The following is a 13075-nucleotide window of genomic DNA, read 5'->3' as shown; positions in this document are numbered from 1 at the left end:
ACTGGCAGAGGAAGAACACTTTACTTTATTCTTTACCCAGGTGCACCTTAGTCCAAAACACACATGTAGCTAGGGTATTTATTTTTTTTAAAGTATTGATAGGTGGGGAGAACTCCAATAGGGAATCGAGATGTATGTTGCTGTTGTGAATCCTCATTTGAGAGGGATTTTGCTTAGGAGAAATACATTTGACATCCATTTGACAGTTCATTTGTATCTGTGTCTTTTCCTTTGCTGACAACCCTGGAAGGGGTAGGCTATCTGGGGTGTACCTGGAAGGCTGAGTCTCCCATGACTGGACCCGTGCGGTGCACTACCTGGATGTTGCAGATCAGCGTCCAGGAAGGTGGAAAGGTCTCATCCTGGCCCAAGGGGGCAACCTGGGAAAGGAACAAAGTGACAGGCTTCATTCCTAGGAGACACTTTTTCATTCATCATTTCATTCCATATGAGCACCCAAAACGTGAGATACTTTTCTGAACTATCCAAACACCTAGGCTGAAATCCTGACCCGGTTGAAGTTATAGGATCATGGAAGATTAGGGTTGGAGGAGACTTCAGGAGGTCATCTAGTCCAACCCCCTGCTCAAAGCAGGACCAACACCAACTAAAGTTTTTCTGTTGACTTCAGTGGGTCCAGGATTTCACTCCTAAAGTTGTAAAAAAAAAAAAAAAAGGCCTAAATACTATGGGGGAAAAAAATCCTTTTCTTGTCAATTTTTTGCTGCTGGTCTAGTTTTGTTTTGCAAGGGCTGAAAAATATGTAATATTTCAAACAGCCTTTACGGTGAAAAGTACATTCAAATACATTCTAATAAACGAATCTGTTATTTGTACCCTAAAGGGATTACTATTGGGACAGCATTTTAGCTGATGTAAATCAGGGTATGGAAGTCAATGGTGCTGTGCTGACTTACACTAGAGAATGATCTGGCCCATCATTTTTAACCTGACAGTGTCCCCATTAGTATATCTATCTGCATGATATGTTTTCTAAAACCTAACCTGGGTCAGATTCCTTCCTCAACTCTCCCAGTGCAACTCATTGGACCTCAATGAAAGTGCACCAGTTTATCAATAACAGAATCTGGCCCTGTATATTTTCAAGACTTTGATGCTACACAGTACTGAGAACTTCTTGCAAGACAGCCACTGTCCTCAACTCTCCCGGAAATCCCACTTTGTGGGTTCAAGCCCATCATGTGCTAACACAGACAGTGAGTGAGTGCACACAAGCCCAGGGGTATCCTGGGAGGGCTTCAAGCCTGAGGAGCGAGGCGGGGTAGATTGTCCCGGCTAGTGCAGATTGCACTGCAGCGTTTTAAAGGTTTCTGGCTGAGCCAAGAAAGGGAAATGATTGCTCTTACCAACCCCGAGATCACAACGAGGGAGCACAATTACAAATGTCCTGCCACTTTCTCAGAGAAAGGAAAGTGTCAAACTTCTTTCCCATGTGGCTTCCCAGAAAAGCCGAAGAAAGATTGTGTGCTGTGCAGTAGCCTAATATTGAAAAGACAATAAGGGTGATGCACTTTAAACCACGGAACTAGAACACTGAGCCTCATTGAACTGTGACCTGATAGCCCATTAGGGACAATATGACTCCTCTTAATAAGGTTCCCTAGGTGTTCAGAAATACGAAATCTAGCCAGCGAGAGAGTATTTATTTTGACCCACGCATGCCAAACGATAGAGAGGTTAGAAAGACAACCTCTAGACAGCCACAAAGTCAGTCGTCTTTGCAACAGGGAAAAAAATAAAAGCTCCTGTCCCTGTTTTTGTAGCTACATGGAAGTTTGTGCTACACAAATAGTCAGGATCCTTGTGGCAGGATAATTCTTGCCCTGCTTCTGGGATGATCGGGGGAATAATTTAGAAAACATGCAGCAGCCCAGAAATTGCGTTTGGTCAAGCCCAAGTGGGACATGCCCTAGTAGTTTATTCTAAATTTAGAACCCATGATTGTCATGGGCTCTATATCCAGTAAAACAAGGTGTCTTGTCCTTAGTACTAACACTCTTCATTATTTGAACTAAGATAAGGGTAATTAGATTCCTCTGCTGCAGCCCCTTGTATACTCTGATTAGTGGTGGCCATCAGCAAATACAGAGTGAAATAGCTACATTTTCATTTCACACTTGAAGCTCACTTCGTTTTCTTTACACTTAAAAATGAGTGGTTGTTTTACCAAATTTCTATGTAAAACACAGATGGTACAAGAGCAGTTATGTTGTATAAAGTATCTCCTGAAAAAGAGAAAGGATGGTCCGCTGCTCGGGGTGCCAGCTGGGACTTGAGAGACCTGCATTCAATTCCCTGCTCTTCCACTGACTTACTGTATGATCTTGGTTAAGTCACTTAGCCTGCCTGTGCATTAGCTCCCCAGCTGTACAATGTACTTACGTCTATCCCTAGGGTGTTATGAGGATAAAGACCCTAAAGAATATGAGGGCTCAGATACTATGGTAACGGGGGCCAGAGAAGTACCGTAGATAGCTGTGATAGGGTGTGTATCCCACACACAGGCGATGTGGGAAAGTGAGCCTGAGAGAGACCAGTTATTCTACTGGCTGCACCTGTAGGGCAGGGTGGGGTTAATTAAAGAAGAAGCTGAGATGGATGGTGACTCGAAAGACAGGAAGCACAGATGAGAGGGGGTGGCAGGGAGAGAGAGAAGGAATTCTACAGTCCAGCTCTTAGTACCAGAGACCACAGGATGGAGCAGCAGAAGCTGGCTCAGAGAAGGTTATGATGGAGCTGGGATACCTTGCTGGGTAGAAGCCTTGTGGGGTCTTAACATAAAGTGGAGGGGGAAAAAAACAGCTGGAGAGGCTGGACCCAAGAGCAGAGGGTGATCTTGAAAGAACTCAGAAGGAGCAGGACTCGCTGGTAGAGGGAAACCCAGGAATCAGACCTCAGGAGCCCTGACGTGAGGGTTGTGGTGGGTCGGGAATGCAGCCAGGGGTGGGAAACAGACCTCCAAGGGGAAGCCCTGGGAGGTCTTTCTCATTACAAGACCCTGGAAAGGTGGTGGGGAGAAGGCCTGTGAAAAGATTATTATATAGATTCACAGAGTCCAAGGTCAGAGGGAACCATTGTGATCCTCCTGTATAACATAGGCCAAAGAACTTCCCCCAAATAATTCCTAGAGCTCATCTTTCAGCAAAAAAAAAATCCAATTTTGATTTTAAAATGTTTAATGATGGAGAATTCCACACGACCCTTTGCAGATTGTTCAGATGATTACTCACATTGTTAAAAATGTAGAGACCTATCTGATAGCCTCCCCGCAGTGCCTGAAAGTCGATATTTCACACAAGCTATGGGTAATACTGTAACAGGATTCACTCGCTACCAGAGTGCCTCCTCCTGCCCAGACACCCCCTGCCAATGGTCACTCCAACGCAGCAGTGGTCTTTCTTCCTGTAATTCACAGTCCTGCTGCTTCACCACTCAGCCTGTGAGGAAGGAATCCAGGGAGACCCCTGAGTAGGGGAAAAGATGATGGAAAGCCTTGACTGTGTGGGTGTAGGGACCATAGGGCCCAGAGCTGAGGGCCAAAACCGAGACATAAGGATTGGGACTATTATTTGTTGGACTTTCTGTTACCCCAGAAGGGGTGGGAATAAACCAGGGGGCTAAGTCACAGGAAGAGAGAGATCATAATGTGGGGTGTGGCTGCAAAGGCCTGAAGGGTCATATCTTATATTAGAAGGCAGGGCCCCGGACCATGGCATAGCGTGACCTGCAGGGTACAGCAGGCTCTGGCTTCTCTTGTGTTGTTGTTATGTAATCCTAAAATAAATATATTTTAATTCAGTACAAGCACTCCCTGTTTTAATGCAAAGAACAACATGAGCATGTTTTACCTCTTGTGCTGGTACTGGGCAGGTGGCTTACACGCTTACCACCCTCACCTGTATGCAATCTGTTCTGAAAAATCCCTGCTGAGAGACTGGATGTAGCATGTGAACTTCTTCACAGACCTGGAGCTTCGCTGTGCAAACCCTTTCTGTTCTCTAGGCTGAGTTTCCTCTAGGGATGGGTTCAGCCAAGGTGGAGTTTTGGGTGGCAAGGACACTCTTCAGCAGCTTGGGGTAAAAACTGCCACTTTGTGGGGAAAACTCAAGTATTAGCTCAGTTGTTTTTTGTTTGTTTGTTTGTTTGTTTGATGTTTCTTCGAAAGCAGTTCTCAAAGAGACACTTTAGGCATGAATCTACCTGAACCAGAACTAAGAGAAGTAGTCAACCAATAATTGACTATTAACAAATAGTTAACCAAACCCACCAAGCTTTCTTCTCTGACATCCTTTGTGTATATAGACTCATAGAGCCGCTGACTACTCAATCCTGCTACCTACTGGGGTGTTGGCGGTAGAGAAGAGAAGGAAATTGATAGTAATTAACATAAAAATAACCCTTTTATTGAGGTTCTTGGTAAAAGATAGCCCTGTAGTGATCTGGCTGTCTAGGATCCTGTCTAACTATATACAACCTGAACTGCCTAAGTGTCACTATACACTGTCTCTAAGTGCTGGCCTGCAGTTTGCAGTCATGGAAGGGCTTGCTGATAATGTAACCCCACCCCATCTAGTGGCACTGAGACCACTTAGAGAGAGAGGTAAAGTGAGTCTGCTGTACAGCATTAGCTACTAGCCAGCTGGCTTTTAGCTCATGCTGTAGAGTCTCATGCACTAAGTTCCAGAAGTCCCAGGTTTGATCCTGCCTGCCAGCAACGAGGGTCTGTTGGCATTACAATAAGAGGTCCACCACCAGTCTCCTCTTACATCTATGACCATTTCAGGTCAGGAGGTCCATGGGCACAGCTCATTACTTCCTGATTTATCCTATGGTCAGGAGGCTTATTTCATACTGCTAAATTCCCAGCAGTCGTTTCAAATGATGCACAAATGCTGTGATGATTAGCGGTCTCACTTCTATACTTCCAGGCTGTGTTTAATTCCTCTCTCTTTGCCATTTACATTAAAATTGTGAAAACTGCTTTCTCCAAGGAATGAAAGACCAAATCCTGCCATTGGATCCACAGATACTGAACTCCCATTGACTTCAAGGGGAATTGGAAACATCTATCTAAGGGCATAATTTAGCCTTACACATTTAGCTTCAGGGGCTTTACAGACTAATGATGTCGTTCCAATGGTTGGTACTAACTTTCCTTGGTGTCTTAGCACACATTCTCTGTTGGGTTATCACTCAGGGAAAGAGTGACATTATGATCCAAACAGAGGAAACAAAGAGAAAAATACTAACAAGGGTGTTTAGAACAAGCTCAGCTCAGTCAATCACCTTGTTGATTAGTCCCTTCCTGACCTAGAAGAAGGACAAATGTTTTATTCACTCGAGAAGCTGCTTTTACATTATCCCACAACCATCTGCCAGTGAACCAGGCGTTAATAGAGGCCTCTGCTAACTTAGATTCCTGGGGTCACAAAATAAACAAGGACCTTTACTCTCAACCTGGCAGAGATAAGGTCAGCTGCAAGCTAGAAACATTGCAGCAGGATAGTTAAATTAAAAAAAAACCAGAAAACTGACTCTAACTAACTGCAAATAACACTATTAGGGCATAACACAATTAGCAATTCTAATAGCTAATGGTCATTTGCCTTTTGCTCCTGATAAAGTCTAATCTCTATGGGCCCATGCACTGCTATGGAAGATCTGTGCTTTTGGATAGAACAGTGCTTCCCTGACATCTTTAGGGTTTATCTATTCTGGGCTGGTGTCTTCCCACTCTGTTCCTCACTCCTCTGACTTTCTAGGCTTAGCCTCCCAATCACCCAGTTTCTCACTTGCAGGCTGGAACTCTGAGATGCCACCTGCTACAGTCCCTTGGCCTGAGACTCCCCTGACTGGAACCATCAAGCCTTGTGGAGCCACTTTGGCTACCTCTGGCCATTAACTGGGTTCTTCAGAGAATTTCTCACAGCAATTCCCATTAAGGCTGCTATTCACAAGATCTTTCTTGCTCCCTTTCTTCAAGGTGAGAGGTTCTTCATATGGGCCTAATTCAGATATCATCTTCTTCAGACTGGATCCTGTGGACCTTTTTCTGTCCCCTCAGACCCAGGGAGATGCTACCTTATTCTCTCACCTTCCAAGATGGCTCACAACTAATCCTCCCCCCCGACCCCGAAAGAGTTGATTTCCTGAAGGGAAGAGACTCAGCTGCCTTGTCAATATCTGCTCAATCCCAAAGTTGCAGCAGCTCAGCTCCTTCTTGAAATGGACCTTTCAGAGTCCATTGATCATCTGTTACCTCACTCTGATCCAAACATAGCTAGGGGAGAAGTTTGGTCCAGTTAACAGTGCAGCCACACAGATGGCACCTTCACACACTCTCCCATTCACCTCTGCCAACTGTCAGCTCATTCAGACATCACTAAGTAACACATTGTTTTCCTTAGGTGGTTTAAAAAATAAACCTCCAAGATATGCTGATGTCACCAACACCCACACATTCTGCTGACATCATAATCTATGCTTAGTTGCTATATTATCCAGAATCTGCTTCTCTTGTTGCTTTGCTATTGGGGCAGGGATTCTAGGTGCCTCAGACCCTTGTATGGAAGGTGGCAACAGCAGGACAGATCAGGTGAGGGGCCCAGTGGGGACTCATCTCACTCCCATCCTTCTCAGAGAACAACTCTGTGAATTAGGGGAGGCAGTGCCCTATGCCAGGTCACCCTCTGAAGAGTCAGTTGAAGGTAACTGTGAAGGAGCAGAGAAACTGCTGCCTGGCAGAGAAGGGGTTAAAGAAACCTGTGGGTTCAGCTAGCCCCGCCCCACTATACCTGCAGCCAATGCCGGGCCTGGGGGGGGGGAGAAAAGAAGGGAGCCTGGCTCAGTCAGGGGCTAAGTGGTGAAGAGGCAGGAGCTCTGTTTGTCTGTCTGAAGGGACAGAGCAGTCACTGGAGGCAAGTTAGCCTTCCTCTGCCAAGGGGAGCCTGCAGATAAGCCCCCACTGTGGGTAACTAGAGTAGTGGGGCCATGCCCTAAACTAAAGAGACTTTTAGTAGGAAGTAGCCCAGGGACATTGGTTTTGAATCCCCCCCAGCTGGGAGGGAGACCCATCTCCCCTGGCTAGGGGTTGAACCACAGAGGGCCCTGGGCTGTGACCTGGTGGAGAGGGAGGGCCCAGGTCCCTCTACAACTCCTCTGACCAATGATCTAGCCAGGAGGCTGCCTGGCCATTGAAGGCTCTATCACAGTAACCTCCATCTGATGTCTTCAGAGGACATCCGAAAAGGGGTAGAGGAAATATTTTACTGTCATCCACCCCCAAAACCAGCAAAAGTAGGCAAGGTGGGTTTGACCATTAGGGATGAAAAGTGGGTCAGAGTGAGAGGTGGTCAGGATGGGGGCTCTCAAAGTTGCTGTTCTTTATTGTGAATAAGGGAGCGCTCCAGGGGGCTTCTGAGAAAGGGTAGATCCCAGCAGTAGTAAAAATGGCTGTATGCATGTATGTAGGGGAGGAATGTTTTTGTTGGACTTGTGGATGAGTCCAAGTGGGACTCAGCTAGGTCTGTATAGTTCAGGCAAATTTTTTTCCAAATTTCAGGATAATTATCCAAACCAGTCTCTAGGTTCTTTGAGGTTCCTCCACTGTTACCTTTGAGAAGTTGATGCTGGTTTTGTGTGTATGCCCTTATATGTTCACATGTTTATATATAGCTTTTCCAGTGCTGGCCAAGAGGCTCGTCTGCACTTGTGTGGCAGATTTTTTTTCCCCATAAAATTTACACAAAATATGAACTTTTTGCTAGAGCTGGGTAAAACATGTCTGTAAATGATCTGCAAATATTTGTCTGAATCTTGAAATGAATTCTCCATGACTGACTTGGTTCTCATTCTGTATTTGTTTTCTGTGGTTATTCTAGTTAATGAGTTTGCTGGCTGGGATGCTAATAGGAACAGCTAATTTTAGATGACTATTAGAAGGTATTAATGGAAGGTATGTTTTACAAAATGTCAGTATTTGCAATGGAAGCTTGATTTTAAGATTTCTGGCTTGCTCATCCAATCAGAAAACCAATTAATGTCATATTTGTGTCCAGTCAAATCACCTTCAATTTCAGATTTTTGAATTTTATGTATTCACAACCAACTTCTCATAAATGAAATTCACTATATTTTATCTGCATTATTTGGCAAACATTTTTGAAAAAAATTGCTGAACTGAAGAGAAACACTATCTGATTGTGAAATTTCTTCAGCAGGGTTTGGTGGTCTCCTTGAAGGATAAGACTATAGTCACTTGAATAAGTGTACATAGGGCGGATCTATTTCAGAAGCACAATGAGACATTGGCAACAAGTGGAGGAGGGGAGGCATCACAAGGCTCTGAGGTGTCCGAGTTATGGGACACATGTTTGCTGGAACTAACCCCGGTAAACATAGCATTGTCTGCACTTTGGACTTCTGGTCTTCTGCTTTCTGTCTGTGTGACAAGAACCAGGGGAGAGGGTGAAGGGAAAGCCCTCTAACAGATCTCTCACTCAATGTAGTACCATCGATTTCAACGGGACTAGGTGCAGAATAAGGTATGAGTCAGTGTGAGTGAGGATGGCAGAACTAGGATCTCAGTGGCCAAGAACCTCCTGAAAGGTGCTGAGTTCCCTTAATTCTCAGTGACTTGGATGGGAGCTGAGCTTGCTCAACCTTGCAGGATCATGCCCTTAACTGAAGTGTTAAACAGACTAGAGCATTTGATGATGAGATTCAGCATCTCTGCTGTCCATGTGGGTGAGCCAATTAGATCAACTTAAAGCAGGGATCGGCAACCTTTGGCATGCAGCCCGCCAGGGAAAGCACCCTGGCAGGCCAGGCTGGTTTGTTTACCTGCTGCGTCCACAGCTTCAGCCAATCGCAGCTCTCACTGGCCGTGATTCGCTGCTCCAGGCCAATGGGGGCTATGGGAAACCATGGACAGCACATCCCTCGGTTGCTGATCCCTCACTTAGAGCAAACCAGATGACAAAGTCCCATTAGCCTATCAGGCAAACAGGGTTATCTCAAGTCTTCCATCCCCAGCTCTCCTCTCCCCAAAACATAGGGCTATCTCTACCCAATGTCTTGCAAGCATGATATTTTGTAGAGGTAACTTTTCCTGCATTTGCAGAGCTTGTTATGAGAAAACAAGATCCTGATTCAAAATTGCCCAGATAGATAAATATTCCTGATACTTGCACAAGTCTGGAATGAACCGAAACATTTCTCTGTAGGCAGTGTCTATTACATTTGTAAGTATATAAAAGGGCCCTCATCACCATAGTACATGACGTCCTCAAAAAAATTAATCTAATTATCTCCACAACACCCCATGAGATGGCAAGTTATTATCCCTGTATTATAGGTGGGATAATTGACAAATTAAATGGCATGCCCAATAATATGAAGGAAAGGGGCAGCATAGGCAGGAATTGAATGTGGATTTCATCCCTCATTGCCTAGTGTCTTAACTGCAACACCATCCTTCCTATTTGTATGTGACATATTATAAATACACCTCTGCCCCGGTATAACGCGACCTGGTATAACACAAATTCGTATATAATGGGGTAAAGCAGTGCTTGGGGGGGGGAACTGCACACTCCAGCGGATCAAAGCAAGTTCAATATAACACGGTTTCACCTATAACGCAGTAAGATTTTTTGGCTCCTGAGGACAGCATTATATCGACATGGAGGTGTATAATAAAACAGACAGAGATGTGCTGCCAACATTATAACATGGGCTTCCCCTATACACTTCCCACTTAGTTTACATTGAATCCTTGCTTTGTCAGGGGTATGGTTGCTCACACACTAGAGTGAGAAAGTGGGGCATGTAGGAGAGGCAGTGTGGCTTAGTGGATAGAGAACTGCACTGGGATTCAGGAGACCTGGGTTTATTTCTAGTTTGCTGGGTGACCTCAGGCAAGTGACTCCCCCTTTCTGTGCTTCAGGTTCCCCATCTACAAAACAGGGTAATGATGTTGACCTCCTTTGTAAATCACTTTGAGATCTACTGATGAAAAGTGCGATATGAGTGAGGTGGTGGTATTTAAACAGAAACATCTTCCTCATATACATAATCAAAGGAGGAGGCAGTGCCATTTTCCTTCCACTATAGGAAGTTGCACTTTGCTTGAAATGTTTCTGTTTTACTCTGAAAACAGCTCTGAGCTCAGCATATTGACAGTGCAGAACAACATTCAAGGCGTGTCATTTGGAATGGCGGGTGGTGGTAGAAATCTTTCCGCAAGCTACAGTGGTCATCTGTGCTGGGAACTGTTCTGAATATACCTGCCATTTGGGGCAAGCTTGTTCATTTCGAAAAGAAAAGATAAAACAAAACAAAACACTTGCTCTTCCCACATGGTCACCCCGCACTAGCCTAGGAAGGGCTAATGAGGCTGAGAAGGGGCCAGTGAAGCAGACAGGCCACACCTGAGGGGAAATAGGTGGCTTACGTAACCCCTGAATGATGATGGAGCCCAGCTGAGAAGGAACAAGCAGGGCTAGGATACAGCCAGGAAACTGGCAGAGGAAAGAGCTGCAGTGAGGAAATCTGCCATCACAATTTGGACAATAGAGAGGGAACGGCAGAAACCTGGGGGTGGCTGGAGGCAGAGTAGAAACTGTGGGGATCTAGGCCTTGAAGGAAGGTTTGCCCAGAAGGGTGGAGGAGTGAAAAGCCTGAGAGAGGCAGAGCAGGAAAAGGTTCAGGTAAACAGCAGCAAGGGGGGACATTGCTGACTTTGGCCACTGATTAGAGAATTTCTGAGCTGGAACCTGGAGTTGGGGGTGATCCTGGCTTCCCTGATCATCCCCTGGGGAAGTGGTGCAGTGAGAGAGAAGACTCCATTTTCTGTGGAGACCCTTGGATAACCTTGGAAGGGGGAAAACACATAGTGACCTGGCTAGAGGGCCGGGCCATGAAGAGGGATCACATTGAACCAGAGAGAGAAAGGTGGCAGGAGCATGAACAAGCAACAGAAGAGGGGATCAGACCTGGAAGGAGCTAATCCTGGATCACCCAGGAGAAGGTGCCCCTAGTGGTGAGTGGCCTAGTGAAGGGGAGGAGGGATATGCTTTCAGAGGCAGGAGATTCACTCCATTCCCCCCTTCAGTTCGGGGATGGAATTATAAAGGGAATTGGGCGGGATTTTGCAGCAAAGAGGGTGCCTGGGTGGCACAGGACTGCTTCCCACTGCAGCTGTTCAGACACTCACAGGTGTACGGCTACACCAACCTAGCAAGCTCTGTGTGACTACGTGACAAGCAGTCTGAGGGAAACATCCAGCCCAAGCTCTGGGCAGACAGCTCTTCTTAGAGCCATAGGGTGGTGTTTTCAGTGGAGGTTACAGTCCTCGTCAGCTCAGTCAGGAATGAGACCAAGGGCCAAATACCCTCCTGAACACAGACGAACAAGAGATGTGCCAGAGGATACAGTGGCATTTGAATCTTCCCCTTCAAGTCGCCTGTAGCTGCTCTTTGCCTTTGTTGCTACAACAATCCCTGCTTAATGGAGGCTTTGCTTGGTCATAGGCAGAGATTCATCAGTATTGGACTTGGCTCATTCCTGCCCACTTGTTCTCTGCAGTGGCTGGAACATGCCTAGAACATCTTTTTTTTTTTTAAAAAGAGATACTTTAGTTCAGTGAAAGAAAGATGTGGCAGCAACAGGAGATGGTCCTAGCAGCAGGTGTTGGAGACAGATATCAAGGGCTTCTGTATGGGTCCTAATGAGACAATCCCATCTAACACTGACAGCACGTGGACACCCTACCTCTCAGCAGCACATCCCTCAGTGGTCTGAGCACTGACCTGCTAAACCCAGCATTGTAAGTTCAATCCTTGAGGGGGCCGCTTAGGGATCTGGGGCAAAAATCAGTACTTGGTCCTGCTGGTGAAGGCAGGGGGCTGGATGTGATGACCTTTCAAGATCCCTTCCGGTGATAGGTATATCTCCAATTATTTTTATTATTTTACCTACTTAAGCCAGGGCCACCCAAAGGATTCAGGGGGCCTGGGGCAAAGCAATTTTGGAGGCCCCTTCCATAAAAAAAAGTTGCAATTCTATAGAATACTATATTCTCGTGGGGGCCCCTGTGGGGCCCAGGGCCTGGGGCAAATTGCCCCACTTGCCCCCCCGGCAGCCCTGACTCTAGCCCCATTTCCATGTCCCACCCTCACTAGTGCATGCGGGCACGGTATTCTGATCATAAGCTGAAGTTTCCAGTTTATTTGCAAATTAACTCATTAAGTATCTAGCATGAAATGTCACATAGGGAGCTGCACAAAACTTGGAAGCTCTAAACAATTGTTAGCAGTTGCTTTCATATCAATAAGACATTCTTTCATTTGCATAGTCATCCCTACAGTGGTAACTCAATACCTATCTTCACAGGAGGTGCAGAAAACCTGTTCCATCCCAGTTATACACACTAAAGATGATCAGGTAGACTGGATAAGGATCCAAACTCAACCACACTAATGTGCCTGCACTCTCGATCCTAAACCTTGTTGGGGCTCTGCCATTACTTAACATATTCTCCCATCGAGCCATGTGTGGTTCCTGTGTGTAACTACCATTGCTGTCAAAATATGTCTGACTCATCCATGCTCAGCAAATCAATTGGGAGAGCCAATCCCAAAAGTCCTGATCCTTATTTCATTCCTAACACCGCTGATGAAGCGGATCAGTTCAAAGCTATGCCAAAAGAGTCTAAAAAAAGATATTCTTATGGAAATTCAAAGCCCAAGATTAAATGTAGCATGAGTGATCAGGTAAAAGGGAGTGAGTTTAATAATCTGACTGCCATCTGCAAGTTGCTTTACATGGTATCTTTGACAAGTCATGGAAGACGGGAGAGATTCCAGAAGACTGGAAAAGAGCAAATATAGTGCCAGTCTATCAAAAGGGAAATAAGGACAACCTGGGGAATTACAGACCAGTCAGCTTAGTTTCTGTACCCTGAAAGATAATGGAGCAAATAATTAAGCAATCAATTTGCAAACATCTAGAAGATAATAGGTGAGAAGTAATAGTCAGCATGGATTTGTCAAGA

General features: G+C 45.5%; 2 long non-coding RNA genes across 5 annotated transcripts in view; one reads left to right on the top strand and one right to left on the bottom strand.

The window, feature by feature from the left end:
* The window catches only part of LOC120407510, a 33515-nt gene extending 27131 nt beyond the window's left edge, over positions 1 to 6384 (bottom strand). The window contains exons 1-2 of one of the 2 annotated variants that reach the window (XR_005600077.1): positions 6116 to 6384; positions 273 to 380 (exon numbers count right to left, since the gene is read on the bottom strand). This is a non-coding gene — a long non-coding RNA (uncharacterized LOC120407510). Of the gene's footprint in view, positions 1 to 272; positions 381 to 3917; positions 4078 to 6115 lie in introns of those variants that run through there. The other variant, XR_005600078.1, reaches the window with a different exon arrangement.
* A 162-nt stretch (positions 6385 to 6546) lies between these two features.
* The window catches only part of LOC120407505, a 91948-nt gene continuing 85419 nt past the window's right edge, over positions 6547 to 13075 (top strand). For 2 of the 3 annotated variants that reach the window (XR_005600072.1, XR_005600071.1), the window contains exon 1: positions 6547 to 6616. This is a non-coding gene — a long non-coding RNA (uncharacterized LOC120407505). Of the gene's footprint in view, positions 6617 to 7901; positions 7976 to 13075 lie in introns of all 3 variants that reach the window. The other variant, XR_005600073.1, reaches the window with a different exon arrangement.

This window comes from Mauremys reevesii, linkage group 6, assembly GCF_016161935.1.
Source record: "Mauremys reevesii isolate NIE-2019 linkage group 6, ASM1616193v1, whole genome shotgun sequence".
Lineage (NCBI taxonomy): Eukaryota > Metazoa > Chordata > Testudines > Geoemydidae > Mauremys > Mauremys reevesii.
This window is presented reverse-complemented; position numbering and strand designations above follow the sequence as displayed.